Source organism: Podarcis filfolensis, assembly GCF_964270895.1.
Source record: "Podarcis filfolensis genome assembly, chromosome: 15".
In the NCBI taxonomy this organism is placed as follows: domain Eukaryota; kingdom Metazoa; phylum Chordata; class Lepidosauria; order Squamata; family Lacertidae; genus Podarcis; species Podarcis filfolensis.
The window spans coordinates 466,068-486,861 of record NC_139618.1 but is presented as its reverse complement, the minus strand read 5'-3'; the positions used below and the strand labels follow the sequence as shown (position 1 = coordinate 486,861).

The 20,794-nt window shown below is 49.8% G+C and overlaps 1 protein-coding gene across 2 annotated transcripts in view; it reads left to right on the top strand.

Moving 5' to 3' along the window:
* Nucleotides 1-10,001: 10,001 nt before the first annotated feature.
* FOXN1 (forkhead box N1) overlaps nt 10,002-20,794 on the top strand; it is a 50,054-nt gene continuing 39,261 nt past the window's right edge. The window contains exon 1 of one of the 2 annotated variants that reach the window (XM_083587296.1): nt 10,002-10,150. The gene's annotated coding sequence lies outside the window, so the exon portion shown is untranslated. Of the gene's footprint in view, nt 10,255-20,794 lie in introns of both variants that reach the window. The other variant, XM_083587297.1, reaches the window with a different exon arrangement.

Below are 20,794 nucleotides of genomic sequence, written 5' to 3'. Positions count from 1 at the left end.
GAGAAGAAATCAACCCACAAATTGTTTCCAGGCTGCCAATGATACAGAAAATTCGTGCTAGAAAGCGATGGAGCTTTTTCACGAGGACTTTTTAAAATTGCAAAATGATGCAGGAAGGTAGAGGTTAGGTTAGAGAAGCCAGATAAGCCAGATATGTAAATTAGATAAATAAAGTAGTGGAAGCAAATAAAGTACTGTGAGCAGAAACTGCAAGTGTGCTTGCGGAAAGACTTAATGTTGTGAGAGTTATGTGATGTCGCCACAGCAGAAAAGCAAGACGAAAAATGTCACTTTTAGGGAAAACATGAACTGCAGCAGAATGGAAGCAGCTCTGCTGGGTGGGAAGGAAAACTGTGGCCCCACAGCGCAGCCTGGCTCTCCCCTTGAGATCTTGGAGCTGCTGCCAGCCAGAACGCGCAAGGTGACGGGCAACAGGTCCTAGCAGAGGCGGCCATTTCAGACGCTCTGAAGGCTTTCAGGGTGCTGCTGTGGGCAGGAGGGCATGCCAGGATCTGGGAGAAAGCAGGAGGGCAGTGGAATGGGGGGGAGACCCAGAAAGCAACCCACCCTTTGTTGTGGCAGGGATCTCACTTGCCACACCAGAAAAAGCAGCCTGGCACCGCCTGGCAGGCGCTTAATCACAGTAATTACAAAGGCAATAAACTGTTTACTGAGAAAGCAACAAATTGCTGAACCTTTGAATGTCACTCGGGCCCCGGGCAGGACACACCACAACTGCTGCTTCCCAAGGGAGGCGCCAGGACATAGGTAAACTGTGGAACTCCCTCCCACTGGAGGCCACCAACTCGGACAGCTTTAGAAGAGCATTGGGGCAGGTTTGTGGAGGGTAAAGCTTATCGGTGGCTACTGGGAACCCTGGCTCTGCTCTGCCTCCACAGTCCAAAGGGGCAATGCTTCCACAGACCAGTGGCGGGAAACCACAGGAAGGCACAGGGCTCTTGTGTTTGGATCCTGTTTGTGGGCATCTCATTGGCATCTGGTTGGGCTCTGTGAGAGAAGGAGGCTGGACTAGAAGGGTCATTGGCCTGGTCCAGCAGGCTCTTCTTACGTGCTCATGGAACATCCAGGCTCAGAGGCAGTCTATCCAGAATCCTAGGGTCTTGGAGGCATTTGGCCACTGTGAGAGCAGAATGCCAGGCTAGATGAACCATTGGCCTGATCATGCAAGCTCTTCTTAAGTTTGAAGCAAGCCAATTTCTTTGCATAGCACAACAGCCAAGGCTCTCCATGCCCCCAAAGACCTGCACCATTGCTCTCAAGTAAGGTGCTGCTTAAAGGACGTGGGTGGCACTGTGGGTTAAACCACAGAGCCTAGGACTTGCCGATTGAAAGGTCGGCGGTTCGAATCCCCGTGACGGGGTGAGCTCCCATTGCTCGGTCCCTGCTCCTGCCAATCTAGCAGTTCGAAAGCACATCAAAGTGCAAGTAGATAAATAGGTACCGCTCCGGTGGGAAGGTAAACGGCGTTTCCGTGCACTGCTCTGGTTCGCCAGAAGCAGATTAGTCATGCTGGCCACATGACCCAGAAGCTGTACGCCGGTTCCTGAGTGCTGCAACCCCAGAGTCGTCCGTGACTGGACCTAATGGTCAGAGGTCCCTTTACCTTTACCTTTACACATTCATTCATTCATTCATTCATTCATTCATTCATTCCATAAAATGTATATTCCGCTTGCTCATTAAAAAACCAACAAACCATAAAACAGCAAAGGTTTATGAAAAGGATTTAGAAACAAAAACATTACCCAAAAAGAATAATTAACAAGTATCATGTAAGACCTCCAGCAGCTAAATTAGCAACTGGCTGAAAGCAGAGCAAAACTTGCACCAGCTCTCTAAACATCTGGACAGGATAAAATGTTCTTGGTGACCAGCGAAGAGAGTACAGGGAAGGTGACCACCTGCTGTCAAGTGGCGGGGAGTTCCAAAGTATAGGCATTGCCATCTGTTGATGGACTGCAGCTGCCACGCTGGCTGATGGGGTGTGTAGTCAGCAACAACTGGAAGGGCACCAGCTTTCCCAGCCTGCCCCAAAATGGCAGGTCAGGAGGCTTCAGTTTTTGCTTACGGATTCAACACACAAAGCAGCACGCCCCATCAGAAGCAGAATCACTAAATGCACCATTAAGAGAAAACCATCTGATTCCAGCTTAGCTTTGGAGTCGCCTGCGTTTCCGGTCCTCCGGGTGCCTTCCTTCACCCTCTCCTCTTCCTCGGGCAAATCATCTGAGGAATTAATTTCGATTCATTAAGACAGGCAGGAGTTCTCAGGGGAAGAGGGGAGGGTGGGGCCACATCCCCTCCCTTCCCTCCATCAGGCGGTCGGGTTAATTTTCTCTGCAGGAACACAGTGCACAGAACATCAGAGGATGTGTCTGGGTGCAGGATCAGGCTGAAGGGGCTCAGATCGCCCAGCCTCCTGTTCTCACTGTGGCAGATGCCGCAACAGGCAAGGACTTCAAAAGATGCTCAGGCTATGAGCTACAATGGCTCTGTTCTCCCCTCCACTGTCGGAGGAAGGATGTCTCTAAGGAGCGGTCCTTTTTTTTGGTCCTATAGCTCGCCCTTTCTTTTTTCACATTTGCCATTGAGCTTCAGAAATCTGGTGTCCTTAAGACAGCTCCAGCAAAAAGGCAGCACCCTCAGAACGTAGGAAGAGCATTCTGGATCAAGCCAGTGTCCCATCTAGTCTAGCATCTGAACATATACCCCCAAGGGAATTTGCAGGATTCGAGCAAAAGAATGATACTCTCCCCTCCTCTGGTTTCCAGAAGCCTTGCAGCCTCCAGCTGTGGCTCGTAGCCATTGATAGCCGCCCTCCTCCATTAATTTCTCCAATTGCCTCTTTAACATTTCCAGGTTGGAATCCATGGCTGCCTCCTGTAGCAGTGAGTTCCATTGGTTAACCATGTGCTGCATGAATAAGGACTTTCTTTTCTCATTCCTGAATCCCCCAACATTCAGCTTTATGGGATGCCCCCTGTCATGTACTGAGTTGAATAGGATCCAAAATGCAGCAGTCTGATTGGTCCTAGAACAATAGGATCCAAAATGCAGCAGTCTGATTGGTCCTAGAACAATAGGATCCAAAATGCAGCAGTCTGATTGGTCCTAGAACAATAGGATGCAGAATGCAGCAGTCTGATTGGTCTGAGAACAATGAAGCAATATGATTGGTCTGCAGGAGCCACCCAATCCAGCTCCAGATGGAAGTGAATCCATAACCTGATTGACCTACAGGAGAATTCCAGAATTAGCCAATCACGTGCAGCCCGTTGTGTAAATAATGTATATAAAGCAGATACTTTGGGAAAACATTCATTCCTCCTCACCACTATGAGCTGAATAAAGAGCATGAAATCCACTCTCGACTCTGAGTATATTTCACCCCCAAACTAGGAGAGAGGAAGGAAAACTTCTCTCCACGACTTTGCGTCATTTTGTATATTCTGTTCTCACTGGGGCCAACCAGATGCACATTATGGAAAACCTACAAGCGGGTTCTGAGCACACGAGCAATTCTCCCCTCCTGTGGTTCCCAGGGACTAGGGTTCAGAAGCATCGCTGCTGCCTCCAGCTGTGGGGCCAAGCAGAGCCTTCCTGGCTAGTAGCCAGCAACACCCCTCCATGAATTTGTCTAATCTTCTTTTAAAGCCAACTTGACTGATGGCCATCACTGCAGGGCTGATGATGGGGCAGTGCTGTCCAAGAAAGCCCAGGGTCCAGCAGGTCCAAAACACAGGCAAGTCCAGGGCCGACACTGCAGGGATGGTGTAGCTCAGCCAGAAGGAGTGGCTCAGTTTGGAGAGAAGGGGACTCCAATCTGTGCCATTTCCAGAAAACGAAAGGTTCAAGAAGTAGATCAGCCTTTCTCAACCTGTGGGTCCCCAGATGTTGTTGCACTACAACTCCCATCACCCCTAGCTAGCAAGGCCAGAGCTCAGGGATGATGGGAGCTGTAGTCCAATAACATCTGGGGACCCACAGGTTGAGAACTGCTGCCTTAGATACGCTGTCCTCCTAAAGCACACCTGGACCACCAATGGCGGCTGTGAAGGAGATCCAGGGATTGCTTCCTCATGAGGAAACCCCCTGAATCCTTAGGAACACAGTGGCTCGGAGACCACAGACCCGTGTTCCGAACCTGGATCTTTTGGTACCACCATTCTTGAAGACAAGGCAGGTCTGATCCTTCTCTGATGTATCTAAGGGTCCTCCAGTCCTCAAGGACCTCCCTTCTCCCTCCTCCTGAGTTCATCCTCACCCAGCCCAGCAGCTCAGCTGAAATATCAGGACTCAGCACCAGAGAAAACTGTTTCAAAATGCCTGCAGTCGGGCCAGTAGACAAACTCCGGTGGCGACTCGTAACGTGAACAAAAAGATATAATTCCCCTGGTTGGCAGGGTCACAAAGGAAGGAGAGATTTCTATCCGTGGAAATACAATCACGATAATAGCAGTAATAATAATAGTAATGTCATAATGATAGACCAGAAAATATATTTGCGCAGGAGGTTCTAGGACATAAAGGGGAAAATTGGATCCTTTGTTCTTTCAATTAGCATACGTCGAGGAGAGTATATCTCAAGGTCAGAACATCAGAAGAGCCCTGCAGGGCTGGATCAGGCCTGAGGGAGGCACACCTAGTCTGGCCTCCTGTTCCCACAGAAGTCACATGCCCCTGAGAACGTAGGAATCGAGATAGACTGCCCCTGGAGCTGGAGGTTCCATAAGGACGTCCGAAGAGCCTGGTTGCTGGATCAGGCCAAAGGGGGCCCACCTAGTCCAGCATCCTGTTTTCACAGCAGCCAACCAGATGCCATCTTGGGAAATATGAAAGCAGGACCAGAGCACAAGAACAGTTCTCCCCTCCTGCCATTTCCAGCAATTGGCATTCAAAAGCATGTGCAGAGCACAGCCATGAAAGGCCCTCTCCTCCTCCACGATCGTCTCCAGTCCTCTTTTAAAGCCATCACTGCTTCCTGTGGGAGGGAGTTCCACAGTTCATCTCTGGACCTGGCGTCTTCTCCATTTCATCCCTACTGCTTCTCAGTGGTCCCATTTGGTTTCCAGGTCCTGTTGGCACACAAACTGGCTGTGAATGTTAGAAGGAGTGATGTTACTTAGTTATTTTTGTCCTGCATTTCTCTCCCACGTTTCCCTCCCAGGAGCTCAAGGTGGCTGGCCTGTGGTTCTCCCCACCTCCTCGTTTAATCCCCACAACAACACTGTGAGGCAGGTTCAACTGAAAGAAGAGCTCACCTCCAGTGAGAGCTTCATGGCCGAGAGGGTGTGGGGATTCGAACCCTGGTCTGGCACTCTCACCACTTGGCCACCACTCACTCTCCTTACAGATATTGCAGCTCCTCACCCACAGAGACTTTTCCCCAAGCTGTGCAAAGCCACAGCAGACAACAATTTGGGTTGTAATCCCCTTTTACACCTTGGAACTCCCTGCCTATTGATATCATGCAGACACCTTCCCTGCCCACGTTTCAGCTCCTGCTAGTTTTAATGTGTTTCTTTTTTAACATATTGTTTCTTAAATTGTTGTTCATTTTTCTTCTTGATAATCTTACTGTTTTCTATCCTTTTGTTGTTTACAATCAAGTGGTATATGACTTTTTATGAAATGAAATAATAAGTGAACCATTTCCCCCCACTGACACGGAGGGCCAGATTTAGGTTTGATGAGGCCCTAAGCTAATGGGGCCCTTTATATGTCCAGCTGTCCTTTGCCAACAATAAATTGTCGCTGTTTTTTGTGTTGAATATATGCTATATATATGGTAATTTAGGGACCTAATAGGTATCTAAAGCCATTTGCACATGCAGAATGTAGGCACCCTATATATAGAAATGAGCAAACCAGTGATATTTTAGTGAGCAGGCTAGCAGGCGGGGCCCATGACTTACATCATAGGAGCCTACACAACACAAAACACTGTTGCTGTATGTAGGTTTTATTTTAATTTTTTTTAATGTTATATTTTGGAAATGAACAGGATTTTTTTTCTTTAATTTTTTTGGGGGGGCCCCAAGAGTATGGGGCCCTAAGCTACAGCTTGTTTAGCTTATACGTAAATCTGGCACTGTGGGCTGGGGGGAGGCTGGAAAAGACCCCATTTCCTTTTGGGTTTGTGGCCTCCGTGACCGTGGCAGCCGCCCCTTGGCCCCGGATCAGCCCCTTCGATCCCCCGCGCCCATCTGGGGGGGTGTTTCCTGGGGACCCAAAGGGCCAGCGCAGGTGGAGTAATTCGGGGCGCACCTTCCCCGGAGGACGTTGCGCGAGAGATAAAGGGCAAGCCCCAACTCCTCTCTCAAGGCACAGCAGCAGACGGTTGAGGGAGCTACGCCCAGGCGTGTTTCCCTGGAGGGGATCCCAGGCCGCTGCTCCGCAAAACACACACACACACACAAACACACACCCCGTGCACCATTGCAAGGGTGGCAGCAAAGGAGCAGCAGTAATGTCTTGTTCTCCCTTCGGCAGGTCTGGATATCTCAGTTGGTTAGACCACAGTGCTGAATAACGACACGATACTCTTTATTGTCATTGTCCCATACAGAACAACGAAATTGAAAAATCTACATAAGACATTCAAAAACCAACAAGCCTGCTATCCCAGCTATCTCAACCTGGTTAGCCCCCTAAAAACTCTGATACCCCATTTTTAAATACAATATACTCCTATACAGATTCCTTACAATGCGTTTAAAACCAAAATCGCATTTGGGTAGAAACTGTTTCTCAGGTGGCTTGTTGTTGCTGTTGTTTAGTCATTTAGTCGTGTCCAACTCTTCCTGACCCCCTGGACCAGAGCACGCCAGGCACTCCTGTATTCCACTGCCTCCCGCAGTTTGGTCAAACTCATGCTGGTCGCTTCGAGAACACTGTCCCACCATCTCGTCCTCTGCCGTCCCCTTCTCCTTGGGCCCTCCATCTTTCCCAACATCAGGGTCTTTTCCAGGGAGCCTTCTCATGAGGTGGCCAAAGTCTTGGAGCCTCAGCTTCAGGATCTGTCCTTCCAGTGAGCACTCAGGGCTGATTTCCTTCAGAATGGAGAGGTTTGATCTTCTTGTAGTCCATGGGACTCTCAAGAGTCTCCTCCAGCACCAGAATTCAAAAGCATCTGTTCTTTGGCGATCAGCCTTCTTTATGGTCCAGCTCTCACTTCCATGCATCACTACTGGGAAACCATAGCATTAACTATACAGGCCTTTGTTGGCAAGGTGATGTCTCTGGTTTTTAAGATGCTGGCTTTAAGTCCTTGTCTTTATAACCCTGTACCGTCTTCCAGAAGCAGAAGCTGAAAGAGATCATTTCCGGGGTGCGCACTATCCTGCGCTATTTCTGCAGCTTTCTTATGACGCCTGGAAGCATAGATTTGATCCAAGGTGGGAAGAGTGCACCCCATTATTCTCTCCGCAGTCTTTACAACCCTGGACAGCATTGTTTTTTCCCTGGCCGTGCAGCTCCCAAACCACACACACACAGACCATAAGTTAATGCAATCTCCACAGTACAATGGTAAAATGCCATCAACAGGTCCTTTGAGAGACTGTTTTTCCAGAGGATTCTCAGAAAATATAACCTCTACTGTGTTCTCTTCATCAGGTCTTTGCTGTTTTCTCCCCAGGTTAGGTCATCTCTCAACTCCATTCCCAGAAATCAAAACACCGAGACCTGTTCCACGCACTTCCCCTCAATAATAAGTGGCTGAATATTCAATTTACATTTCCTAAAGGTTGCAGGTTCGATTCCCTCATGGGACAGCTGCATATTCCTGGGGGTTGGACTGGATGATCCTCAGGGCCAGCCCTACAGTTCTGTGACCTAACCTAAATGTCAGGACTGGCTATTAGACACAATGCCTATGTTCTCCATCCTCTGAATGCCAGTTGCAAGTGGGGAGAGTTGCTGCTGTGCTGGAGTCTGGCTTGTGTAGAATTATAGAGCTGGAAGGGACCCGGGGGTCATCTAGTCCAACCCCCTGCAATGCAGGAATCTTAGCTAAAGCATCCGTGAGAGACGGCCGTCCAACCTCTGCTTAAAAACCTCCCAGGAAGGAGAGCCCACCACTTCTCGTGTGAGACCATTCTGCTGTTGAACAGCTCTTACTGTCAGAAAGTTTTTTCCATATGTTTCGTTGAAATCTCCTTTCTTGTAACTTGAAGCCATGGGTTCGAGTCCTACCCTCCGGAGCAGGAGAAAACAAGCTTGCTCCCTCCCCCATGTGACAGCCCTTGAGATATTTGAAGATGACTCTCCTATCTCCTCCGAGTCTCCTCTTTTCCAGGCTAAACACACCCGGCTCCTTCAACCGTTCCTCATAAGGCTTGGCTTCCAGACTCCGGATCATCTTGGTCACCCTCCTCTGCACAGTTCCTCTGTCAATATCCTTGCCTAGTTTCAATCATTATTTTCACCATGTAATGTATTTTATTTTGCTTTTATTCCATTTTATGGGTTTTATCTTTTGAAATGGCTTCGGCTGTACAAATAAATAATATTTGTATTTGTATTTGAAATTATGTGTGATTAGAAGCACGCTTCTCAGGTTGGGCCAGGTTTTTACCCCCCCCCCTCATTCCCCTAAACAGGGGGTGAGAAAGGAGCCTTCTTGGCCTGAGACTTTGGAGAGCCGCTACCAGTCAGAGCTGGGAGAGAGGACAAAGAGTTTGACCTCACCTAAGGCAGCTCCTGGTGAGTCTTGAGGGAATGGCCATAAGGGCCCCTGCTTGGCATGCAGAAGGCCCTGCTTCAATCCCCCACAGCATCTCTAGGTAGAGCTGGGGGAGAGAGAGAAACCCCTGCTGCCAGTCAGTGTGGGTAATACTGAGCTACATTGACCAAAGTTGTGTCAAGCAGCTTCCTATGTTCCTCTTTATTTAGAATCATGAGGACTAGTAGGCTTTTAGAGGGGAAGAGATGCAGCCTAGTGGCAGAGCCCCTGCTCTGCATGCAGAAGGTCTCAGCTTTGATTGCCAGCAGGTAGGACTGGGAGAAACTCTGGAGAGCTGCTGCCAGTCAGTGTTGATAATGCTGAACTAGATGGTGGTCTGGCTTAGTATAAGGCAGCTTCCTGTGCTTCAAACCTCCATTCAGAACCACGAGGACTAGAATCTTGCTTTATTTTTAAAGGAAGGGCCATAGTTCAGTGGCAGAGCCCCTGCTTGGCATGCAGAAGGCCCTGGGCTCAATCCCCTAGCAGCATCTCCAGGTCCCTGCCTTCCTGCTGCTCTTGCCTGCTTGCACCAGGCCATCAGAGTACCTTGTGTCCAAAGGGGACAGCTCCCTGCCCCAAGGAGCATACAGAGCTTAGAGGAAAGGCTTAATAATAATCATAGTTTCCCCAGCCACTCCGGGTGGCTTCCAACAAAATACTAAAACAAAAACTGCAAATACAAACTGCACATTAACAGATAGCCCTTAAGAACAATTTTAAACAACCCCACCCACCCCAAAGAAAACAAAACACGCACCTGAGTTAAAACCCCATCCCCATTAAAACCATAATTTTAGCGCAAGGGGTCTGCCCCACACCCTCTTTCCACCCCCAAAGTTGTGGGACGCCTAAGCTGCGATCCCTGAATTGCAGCGGGTTGGACTAGATGACCCTTGGACCCCCTTCCAACGCTGCAATTCTGTGATGCCATGGGAAGGGGGCAGGAGGTGCGCAATTGCCTCTGCCAGACGCACGCAGGTTTAGCTACAGGCTGGCTCCGCCCCACGCCTTCACCCCACCTGCGGAGGGTCGAGCACCTGCCCAGGTGACCCTCGGATAGCTCATCCCCACTCCTCCCGAGTCGCACCTAGGAAAGTTGAGAGGCAGGGGGAAGGGGTGCGTGGAGGCGCGCAGAGAGCGGGAGCCTTCGACTTCTCCGTCGCTTTTTCCCCGGCCTTCTGAGAGGCTCGATTGCCCAAGGCTAGGAGTTGCTGATATCATAATTGCCGCCTTGCCTCCTTCGCCAAATGCCTCTCCGCCTCACCTGGAGAGCGCAGCAGTCTCCGGGCTCCCACAGCGCGGAGAGTAGCTGAGCCGCGCGCGCCGCAGCAGAGCCACCCAAGGGCGCCTCACTCCGCATGACCTTTCCGCGTCTCGGAGGTGCTGCTTCGGAGCAGAGAGGTAAGCCGAGACCTCTCCGCCGTCCCGTCACTTAACCCGGGCAGCGCGCAACTCCCGCTGAAGGGAACGGGGCCCCGAAGCCTCTCCAGCTTCCCGGCGGCGAGGTGAGCAGACCCTTGGCACTCTGTGTATGCTTGTGAGACATGTTGCTTGCTAACGTCTATGAGGAGGGAGAAACTGATCTTCCGCTTTCTCCAGGAAGATCCCCAAACTCTTCCATAATTCTAAAGTTTGGCTGTTCCCCTCACTTGGGGAAGGAGCCGGTGTGACGGATGGATGGGGCATCCCCGTTGGTAGTTATTATTCACCGCGGTGACATTTTTGCAGGTTGCTGTCAACTGGGCATTTGACCTCGCGTTCCCAGAAATTTGCGGATGGAAGATCCGGCAGCGGTTGAGTGTTGAGGGGTGTTTTATTTTGGTGGGGAGGAGGAACGACGGTGCAAAGAAACAACTTTTGGAGTTCCAGAGTTCCTCCTGGGCAGCAGTCACAGAATTGGAAGGGACCACCAAGGGTAGAATCACAGGAATCACAGCTCAGAGACGGGGTGGGTGGCTGAGGCAGAATGCCCCAATTGAAAGATTGCTGCCCCTTCCATCATCCCCTCATCATGCGATGGACTTGGGAGTAGCCACAAATCGGTCAACCTGGCGCCCTTCAGCTGCTTTGGAGGCCCCAATACAGCTGCCCAGCTGTTGTGTTGGGCCCACAAACATCTGGGGGACCCCAAGATGGCAAAGGCTGCCTTTGAGGAATTCTCTGAGCAAGCGACAGAGGAGTGAGGTCCCGGCAGGAGGAGACCATTCTGGTGCAAAGGGGCAAATGAAAGCTTGGCATGTTTGGGGCAGTCACTTTTCTTCTGGTGACCATGGGAAACCGATTTGACCAAGCCAGACACTTGGCTCCTTTCAGGGCAGTGTTGCCGACTCTGACCAGCAGTGTCTGCCTCCAGGCTTTCAGAGGCAGGTTGTTTTTCCCTCAGCCTGCTTGAGACGGGACGGGGAACCTTCTCTGCATGCAAAGCAGGTGCTTTTGCCATCGAGCTGCCACGCTTTCCTGAAGCATAAAGTAAGATCCTAGTCCTCAAGCTCCAGAAGGAGAGCTGGTTTAATGAGCCACACAGGGAAGTGCCTTTGACTCGGCCTCTGGGGTCTTTCCTAGCCGTACCTGGGGTGGTCTCTGTGCAAAGATGGCACTCTGCCACTGAGCAAAAGGAAATATTCCCGTGCAACCTCCTCCCTGGGCACTGTCCAGGTGCCCACCCCTTGACTTGGAGAGCGCTAGAGCAGCAAGGGCCAGTGGTGGGCTTGGCAACATTGCCAGCTCCTCAGCCAGCGCCCAGAGGTGAGCTAGTGTGGTGTAGTGGTTAGAGCATCGGACTAGGATATAGGAGAGACCAGGGTTCAAATCTCCACTTAGACATGAAGGTCTCACCTTGGGGGCCAGACACGGCCCCTCAGCTTCACCCACCTCACAAGGTTGTGATGGGGATTAAATGAGAAGGGGTGAGTCATGAATGTCACCTGGAGCTCCTTGGGGAAAAGGACAGGATATAAATGCCACCAGTCCCTCCTTGCAGCTGCACCAGTTGCAGAACGACCCTCAAGCTCTGTTGACTTGGAGTCGCTTGGAGGATTGATTGATTGATCGATGGGTGGATTTTACTTATATACCTCTTTTCCACAATGAGCTTTGCCCAGAACAGTTTACGCAGTGGTGTCCAAAGTTTTTTCAAAGAGGGCCAGATTTGACGAAGTGAAGGGCCATGGGGGCTGACCAAAGTTATTGACCTTTTTTTAGGATTGAAGTTGTTGGTTGTTGTTTTTTTACAATTTTACCCTGGATTAGGCCTCCGAAATAGACTTTGGACATGCCTGGCTTACAGCAACCTATTGAAAATACAGCTATACAAAACATGGAGCCGATCAATAAATCCAAAAACGACAAAAGCCAATAGTTTGGCAAACAGAATAAACTCAGTATTGCAACAGATAAAACAGAATAAATTGCAACAACAAAACAATCCAGGCTTAAGTACATAAATGCAAAGCAAAAGAGTGTTAACCTCCGTTGCGACTTCGGATGCCACGGAGCACCTCGAAGCGGGCAGGTGCCTGGTGAGGCGGCTGCCAAACCGATGCACCTTGCTCTCCACTGGCAGCAGCCTCGCCACGCCAACAGGTGCACAGAGTACCAGGGCAGCCTCATGCCACACCCCACTTTTCGCTCGGCTCTTCATCCAGAGGGAAGGAGGCAGGCCCAGGCAGGCATTAGAAGCATGCTTGGTGCGGAGCGCTGGTGCGAAGGGATGGGAGGATTGCAACAGGGGACCCAGAGGCAGGGCTGGGCAAACACCTTTTCGGCAAACTGGAGCTCTGCAGGTCTCTAGCCCACATCGGGGCAAATTGTGGGCAGCAATCGTTCCGTGGCTTCCCAAGCCCTCTCTGTTAAGTGACGGAGAAGGGCAGCTTAAGTGATTGACAGGGTGGAGCAGCTCCCCTGTGAAAAGAGGCTGCAATAGTTTGTAGACTTGTGGAGTTGAGAAGGGAGGCAATGCAGGAATCTCAACTAAGGCATCCCCACCTCTGCTTAAAAACCTCCAAGGAAGGAGAGTCTGCCATCTTCCGAAGGAGTCTGTTCCACTGTCAGATGGCTTTTGCCATCAGAAAGTTCTTCCTGAGCTTTAGTCAAAATCTCCTTTCTCGTCATTTGAATCCATGGGTTCGAGTCCTCCCCTCCCGATCAGGAGTGAACAAGCCTGCTCCATCCTCCATAGATATTTGAAGATGGCCATCATGCTGCCTCTCAGTCATCCCCCAACTCCCTCCCTCCCTTATTAGTTCAGAGCAAATAAAAGAGGGCATTAGGCAGGGGTCTAAGGCAGGGGTCAGCAACCTTTTTCAGCCGTGGACTGGTCCACCATCCCTCAGACCTTGTGGGGGGCCGGACTATATTTTTTTGGGGGGGAATGAACCAATTCCTATGCCCCACAAATAACCCAGAGATGCATGTTAAATAAAAGGACACATTCTACTCATGTAGAAACATGCTGGCTCCTGGACCGTCCTCCAGTCGGATTGAGAAGGTGATTGGGCCACATCCGACCCCCAGGCCTTAGGTTGCCTACCCTTGGCCTAAGGCAGCCTTTCTCCACCTGTGGGTCCCCAGATGTTGTCGAACTACAACTCCCATCACCCCTAACTAGCAAGGCCAGAGCTCAGGGATGATGGGAGTTGTAGTCCAACAACATCTGGGGACCCACAGGTGGAGAACCGCTGGTCTAAGGTTGCACACGGTGGTGGTGAGAAGGGGGTTGGCCTCTCTCATCATACGGGAGCCCAAAGGCGTCACTCGCCAAAGCTGAACATGGGAAGATTCAGGACAGGCAAAAGGAAAGAGTTCTTTCCAGCGATGGAGTTCACTGCCACAACAGCAACACTCTCCTCTCTCCTGAGTGTTGTGCTCAGTCCTGCAGGTGGACCTTCCCATCTGCTTGGCTGCTCTGGGGACTGGATGAAGCCCTTGTGTTAACTAGAGGATGCAACGTGCTTCGTCAGGGTTGTATCCAGCATGAGTCATACTCAAAGTAGACCAGCCGAAATGATGTCCCAGAAGGCAGTGGACTCTCCTTCCTTCGAGGCTTTTAAGCACAGGTTGGTTGGTTGGATGGCTGTCTGTCTGTCAGGGATTCTCTAGCCGTGACTCTCGCATTGTGGGGTTGGACTAGATGGCCCTTGGGGGTCCCTTTCAACTCTAAAAGTATCTAATTATATTAGTATTAGTATTATTATTTCACTCCATTAGTCGCTAAAAGACTAGCATAAAATTAATAGATTCAGGTAGATAGCCGTTTTGGCCTGACACAGTCAAAATAAATAAAAAAATTAAAAAGTTGTCCAGTAGCACCTTAAAGGTAAGGGTAAAGGGACCCCTGACCATTAGGTCCAGTCGCAGCCAACTCTGGGGTTGGGGCACTCATCTCGCTTTACTGGCCGAGGGAGCCGGCGTACAGCTTCTGGGTTATGTGGCCAGCATGACTAAGCCGCTTCTGGCGAACCAGAGCAGCGCATGGAAACGCCGTTTACCTTCCCACCGGAGCGGTACCTATTTATCTGCTTGCACTTTGACATGCTTTCGAACTGCTAGGTGGGCAGGAGCAGGAACCGAGCAACGGGAGCTCACCCCGTTGTGGGGATTCGAACCGCCAACCTTCTGATCGGCAAGTCCTAGGCTCTGTGGTTTAACCCACAGCGCCACCCACGTCCCTTTAAAGTAGCACCTTAGAGACCAACTAAGTTTGTTCTGGGTATAAGCTTTTGTGTGCATCCACACTTCTTCAGATCCACTGAAACAGAAGGGTAGTAGGAGATGGGTGATTGACTCAATGGGTATGGTAAACCAAAAATAACTTTAGCATATGTAATGAGACAAGAATATTCAGATTCTTGCCTCATTACATATGCTAAAGTTATTTTTGGTCATCTGCATACTATCCCTTTCTTTTTCCTGTAGGACTAATTGCAGTCGTTAACAGTCGGCAACAGGTTGACTATACCCATTGAGTCCACCAGCCATCTCCCCCTACCCTTCTGAGAAAAACCCCACCCCACCCTCCCAACTATATCTAAGGGTCTGGTGACTTCTGTTTCCATGTATCTGAAGAAGTGTGCCTGCACACGAAAGCTCATACCCAGAACAAACGTAAGCCTCTAAGGTGCTACTGGACAATTTTTTAAAATAAAATTAATAGGTGCAACTTGCTGAGATCCATTTATTTCAATTAAGAGAAGATCACAGTTGGATCCAATCTTCAGATCTAGTTATTTGTTTTAAATTAAGCCAAGGTCAGAGGCAGGAGGGAGGTGGCTCTGTGGAGAATGCCAAAACCAGCAGAAAACGGGCCACTGTTTGCCAAGAGCAGAAGCCAGAAGTGATGCAAAACAAGTTGACTTTTACAAAACATTTGGCACCTGCAAGTCAGTCACCCTGCTCTGTCTCCCAAGGCAGTCATTACAAAGAGACATCAGAGTGCCCAGCTGCCTGCAACTTTGGCCTCCTTTTTTAGATTTGTGACATCTACCTTTTGGCAGGTCCACAGACTCCTGGGTGCCAAATACTGGGTGCACCCCCAACCCGACAGGAAAATTTCGGAGCGCAACACAGGGGTGCTCCAGGGTTCCAGACAGAGACAAATATATCACGCTATTCTAGGCTGCATCAGCAGAAGCAATAGGGAAGCCTTAGTCCTGCTCTCTTCTGCCTTGGTCAGACCACATCTGGAATTTGTTGTTGTTGTTTAGTCGCTTAGTCGTGTCCGACTCTTCGTGATCCCCTGGACCAGAGCACGCCAGGCCCTCCTGTCTTCCACTGCCTCCCGCAGTTTGGTCAAACTCATGCTGGTAGCTTTGAGAACACTGTCCCACCATCTCGTTCTCCATCGTCCCCCTTCTCCTTGTGCCCTCAATCTTTCCCAACATCAGGGTCTTTTCCAGGGAGTCTTCTCATGAAGTGGCCAAAGTCTTGGAGCCTCAGCTTCATGATCTGTCCTTCCAGGGAGCACTCAGGGTTGATTTCCTTAAGAATGGAGAGGTTTGATCTTCTTGCAGTCCATGGGACTCTCAAGAGTCTCCTCCAGCACCATAATTCAAAAACATCCATTCTTCGGCAATCAGCCTTCTTTATGGTCCAGCTCTCACTTCCATACATCGCTACTGGGAAAACCATAGCTTGAACTATACGGACCTTTGTTGGCAAGGTGATGTCTATGCTTTTTAAGATGCTGTCTACTGTGTCCAATTCTGGGCACCACAATTTAAGAAGGACGTTGATAAGCTGGAAGGTGGGCAGAAGAGGATGACCAGAATGATGAAGGGTCTAAAAAAACCAAGCCTTATGAGGAACAGTTGAAGGAGCTGGGTATGTTTTGCCTGGAAAAGAGATATGAGAGCAATCTTCAGATTGCCACAGGGAAGAGGGAAGAAGCTTGTTTTCCCCTGCTCGGGAGGGTAGGACTCGAACCCATGACTTCAAGTTACATGATGAAAGTTCTTCCTGATGTTTAGTCAGAATCTCTTAACGGTGGAACTTTTTTCCTTGGGAGATTGTAGACCAGGGGTCAGCAACCTTTTTCAGCCGTGGGCCAGTCCACCATCCCTCAGACCATGTGGTGGGCTGGACTATATTTTGAAAAATAATAATGAACGAGTTCCTATGCCCCCAAAATAACCCAGAGATGCATTTGAAATAAAAGCACACATTCTACTCATGTAAAAACACGCTGATTCCCAGACACGCTAATCCATTCAGGAAGGATGGAAAAGGGGACAGGGCCGCTGAATATTTTTGTGGATGTCCCATTCCCCGCTGCCACCCGCCTGCCCGCCCACCAAGTGTTGTCTGGGGAATTTGAATTCAGAGGGATGTTCTCAGTTCCTGTGTAGGATATTAATGTAAGGTGATAGTGTAGAGTTGCCAAAAAAAGAAAAGTACAGAAAAGGGCCGCCAAAGTGATTTGGGGGATGGAGCAGCTTCCCTGCAAAGGAAGTTCGCAGCGTGTGGGACTTTTTAGTTAAGAGAAAAGCCGACATGATATAAGTTTGTAAAAGTAAGCGTGGCATCAGAACACCAGAACTCCTGGGCATCTAGTGAAGCTGAATATTGGAAGATTCAGGATAGATAAAAGAAGTGACGTATTCATGAACTGCATAAATAAACTGTGGAACTCCCTGCCACAGGAGGCAGTGACGGCCACCAACTTGGATGGCTTTACAAGAGCCCAGGTGGCTGGGCTCTGCCTCCACTGTCAGAGGCAGAAATGCCCCTGAAAGCCCATTGCTGGAAACAGCAGGACAAGAGAGTGATGTTCTTGTACGCGAATTCAGCTTGGGGGTTCCCATGACGGGAATCTGATTGCCCCCTGTGAAGACAGGAGGCTAGACTAGATGGGTCCCATTTGGCCTGATCCAGCAGGCTCTCCTTAGATACTTGGTGGGGATTTGGGGGTCCTGAAGAGGCAGAGGCAGCCTTCATTTGAAGGAAACCTTTGGGGAAATTAATTGGGGCTAAATAATAATAATAGTAATAATAATAATAATTAATAGTAATAGTAATAGTAATAATAGTAATAATAGTAATAATAATAATTTTTTATTTATATCCCGCCCTCCCCAGCCAAAGCCGGGCTCAGAGCGGCTAACAACAATAAAAGTAACACAGCATTCTAAAATCCATTCATTTTAAAATCAAATCAAATTAATGGCAACCATTGGGCTAGAGTTCTGTGAGTTCTGCCAAAGGATGGGGTCAAACTGTGTCTTGGCCAAAGGCCTGGTGGAACAGCTCTGTCTTGCAGGCTCTGCGGAAAGATGTCAAGTCCTGCAGGGCCCTAGTCTCTTGTGACTGAGCGTTCCACCAGATCGGGGCCACGGCCGAAAAGGCCCTGGCTCTGGTTGAGGCCAGCCTAACCTCCCTGTGGCCCGGGACCTCCAAGATGTTTTTGTTTGAAGACCGTAAGGTCCTCCGTGGGACATCCCAGGAGAGGCGGTCCCGCAGGTACGAGGACATTATCTCAGGAAGATCTGATGAGCACAAACTGAAGGAATAAACTGGGGGATTCACAGCGGACCTTGATTGGCTTGCTTTGGGCAAAATCTAAAGGCTAGATTTGCATCTCTGCATATAAATGAACTGTTGCAAATCTTATGCAGATTTGGGCCCTGCCCAAAATCTTATACGTACCCAGAAACTCTGTTGCGGCCCCATCCTCCTGACCTAGAGGTTTGCTTGTTGCTGCTCCGGGCCCTGATTCATTCCTTGGCATCTGCAATTTGGGCTGGGAGAATCCCCTGCCTGAACCCCTGGAGAGCTGCTGCCAGTCAGGGTGGCCGACACTGAGCTGGGCGGACCTCTGATATGATGTGGTAGAAGGCAGCTTCCTATGTGCCCGTTTATGTGTTTGTCTAGAACCATGAGGACTAGAGCCTTGCTTCTGTTTCAGGGGCAGCGCCATCTCCAAGAGGGACAGGGAAAGACCTTCGTATGAAACACTTGAGAGCTGCTGCCAGTCAGTGCAGACAACACTGGGTTTAATGGGTTTGACACAGTAGAAGGCGTCTTTCTGCGACTCCCAAAGCTGCTTTGCAAATGTGAATAGGAAGCCTCCGTTTCTCTTGACACCCAGCTGGGTTCATGTTTTATATTGTCAACCGCCCTGTGGTCCTTGGGCAAAAGGCGGTATAGAAATTTAATAAATAGCAGCAATAATTTCACCCCCCGTTATGCCACAGAAGGTCCCTAGCAAAACACACAGCTTTCCAAGGCAAACAGAAAGCCATCTGCAGTACAAATGTCTTTCTGGCAGGAAGAGCTGTTCAAGAGTGGAGCAGATTTTCACTGGCACACACAAGGCAGCCGGCAGGCAGGATGGCATACGCCAAGGCCTCCCAGCCTGGGCGAGCCTCTCAGCTCTCTCCTCCTCCTTCCACCTTGAAGAAATGAATTAAGTCGCAGGGAGAAGAAAAGGAAGATTAATCCTGGAGATTGCGCTGGCAAAATTAGCGGCAGAAGAAAATGACAGGGCTTTGATACACCTTTCCCCCTCCGGCACACAAAGGGCCACGACTTTCTCAGCCGCCGGCCCCCGAGCGGAAGGGAGGGAGCAACGTGCGAAGGGATCAGTCCCCGTTTTCACAGGCTTATTCTCCCTGATGACGACAGCAGGTGGGCGGCAATTCTCAGCCTGCTCCTCCGAGACGGGGGCAAGGTGGGCAAACCCATTTCACACACACACACCGCAGAAGGGGAACCAGAGACCAGAAATTGGGACAATTTATAGATTCCTAGAATTGTGGAGTTGGAAGGGATCCCCCAAGATCATCTAGTCCAACCCCAATCAATGCAGGCGTCGCAATGACCCTAAAGGCAAGTCCCGGGACTGCAATCTGGGAAATACGAAAAACAAAACACACACACAGAGAGAGAGAGAGAAAGAGAGAGAGAGAGGTTTAAACAGATTGAGATTTCAATCAGCCCTGGCAGAGTGGGTGTGGAGGGTGAATCACAGGCTTATGAGATAGCCCTTATACAAGCTGATTCTCGCAGCTTTGCAAAATGGGGAGAACCAACTCCGGCCTACTTTGAAAGGCTGCTTGCAGAGATTACTGAGAGAGGTTTTGGGCAGAGGCAATGCTGGGTATCGGTGCAGGTGGCAAGATTTCAGAGCAGGGAGGACATCTTTGGCCCTCCTCCAGAGGCCATGAGGCTCTCTACTCCCATCAGTGCCCAATGGGCAGAGCAGAGGGGTGTTGGAGCCCAGCAATAATTCTGCCCTCGATTTAGGGAGCCAGTCACTGAACACAACTGAAGGTCTGCCCAGATGTTTAGAAAGTTGGTGAGAGCTTTAATGAGCTCTTTGTCTATTGTTGTTTTAACTTTTTGAGAGTTGCATTTTTTTTGAGAGTTGCAATATTAGTGATAATATTACTGCTTTCTTTGCAAACCATTTTGAGAGAGGCTGTTTACAAACAAAACAAGCAGTGCCTAAGTTTTAGGAAGTAAATAGATGAGGTCGACAGAAGGCCAGAAAAGGAGATTTAAAAGAATGGGTTATAGCCTAGCTTTTACTCAAAGTAGATCCTTTGGAAGGAATGGACCTAATGTTACTCAGGTCAAGATACAGTAAGGGCACCAAGGAGGAGGAGGAGGAGGAGGAGGAGGAGGCTTTCCTGTGGCTGCTAGCCAAGGGGGTTGTGTTCTTCCTCTGCTGTCAGAGGCATAAAAACAGCCAGTGGATCAGGCAAAACGGCCACATCTAGCCCAGCACCCTGTTCTCACAGCGGCCACATGCCCTTAAGAACCTAGGAATCCAGATAGACTGCCTCTGGAACTGGAAGCTCCATTAGAACATCAAAAGAGCCTGCTGAATCAGGCCAAAGCGTAGGAGCGATTTCTGTAGTTTAACCATTTGCTGTATGAAGAAGTCCATCATTTTATCAGTCCCGAATCTTTCCATATTCAGTTCTATTGGACGTCCACAAGTTCTAGTGTGGAAGAAAAGCTTTCCTTCACCCCCTTTCTCCAGGCCAGGCTTGATTTTATAAATGTCTTATCATTCATGTCGCCTCTTCCTCGCCTTTCCGCTAAACCCAAAATTCCCAAACGCTGCTGCCTTTCACCATAGGTGAGTTGCTCCATCGCCTGGACCATTCTGACTGCCCTTTTATCAACCTTTTCCAACTCTGTTTTGAGGTGAGCTGACCAGAACCGTACCAGGCCTCCTGATGCAGCTGCATCACAGATTTGTGCGATGGCATCATAACACCGGCAGCCTCAATCAATATAAGATTAGGATAGTGGAGGTGAATAAGTCACCTGGCTGCTTGTCGCCTCCCGCACCCAGTCCCAGAAGCCTCCAACTGCCTGGGGCACCCTTGGCCTGGGATGGTGCCTGGCGCCTGTGTGGGCTGCCCTGAATGTGGCCAGGATGCCGATCCTTTGATAGCCTCCTCCATTCCCAGCAGGTGAAAAACAGCGGTGGATGTGCCCCTTACCCAGAAAAAAGGGCCTGGAGGCAACTGTGGCCGCAGCCTCACCAAGCACCCGGGTCGCAGCAGCCCATCCACCCCTCTCTCTCCCTCCCCTCCTGCA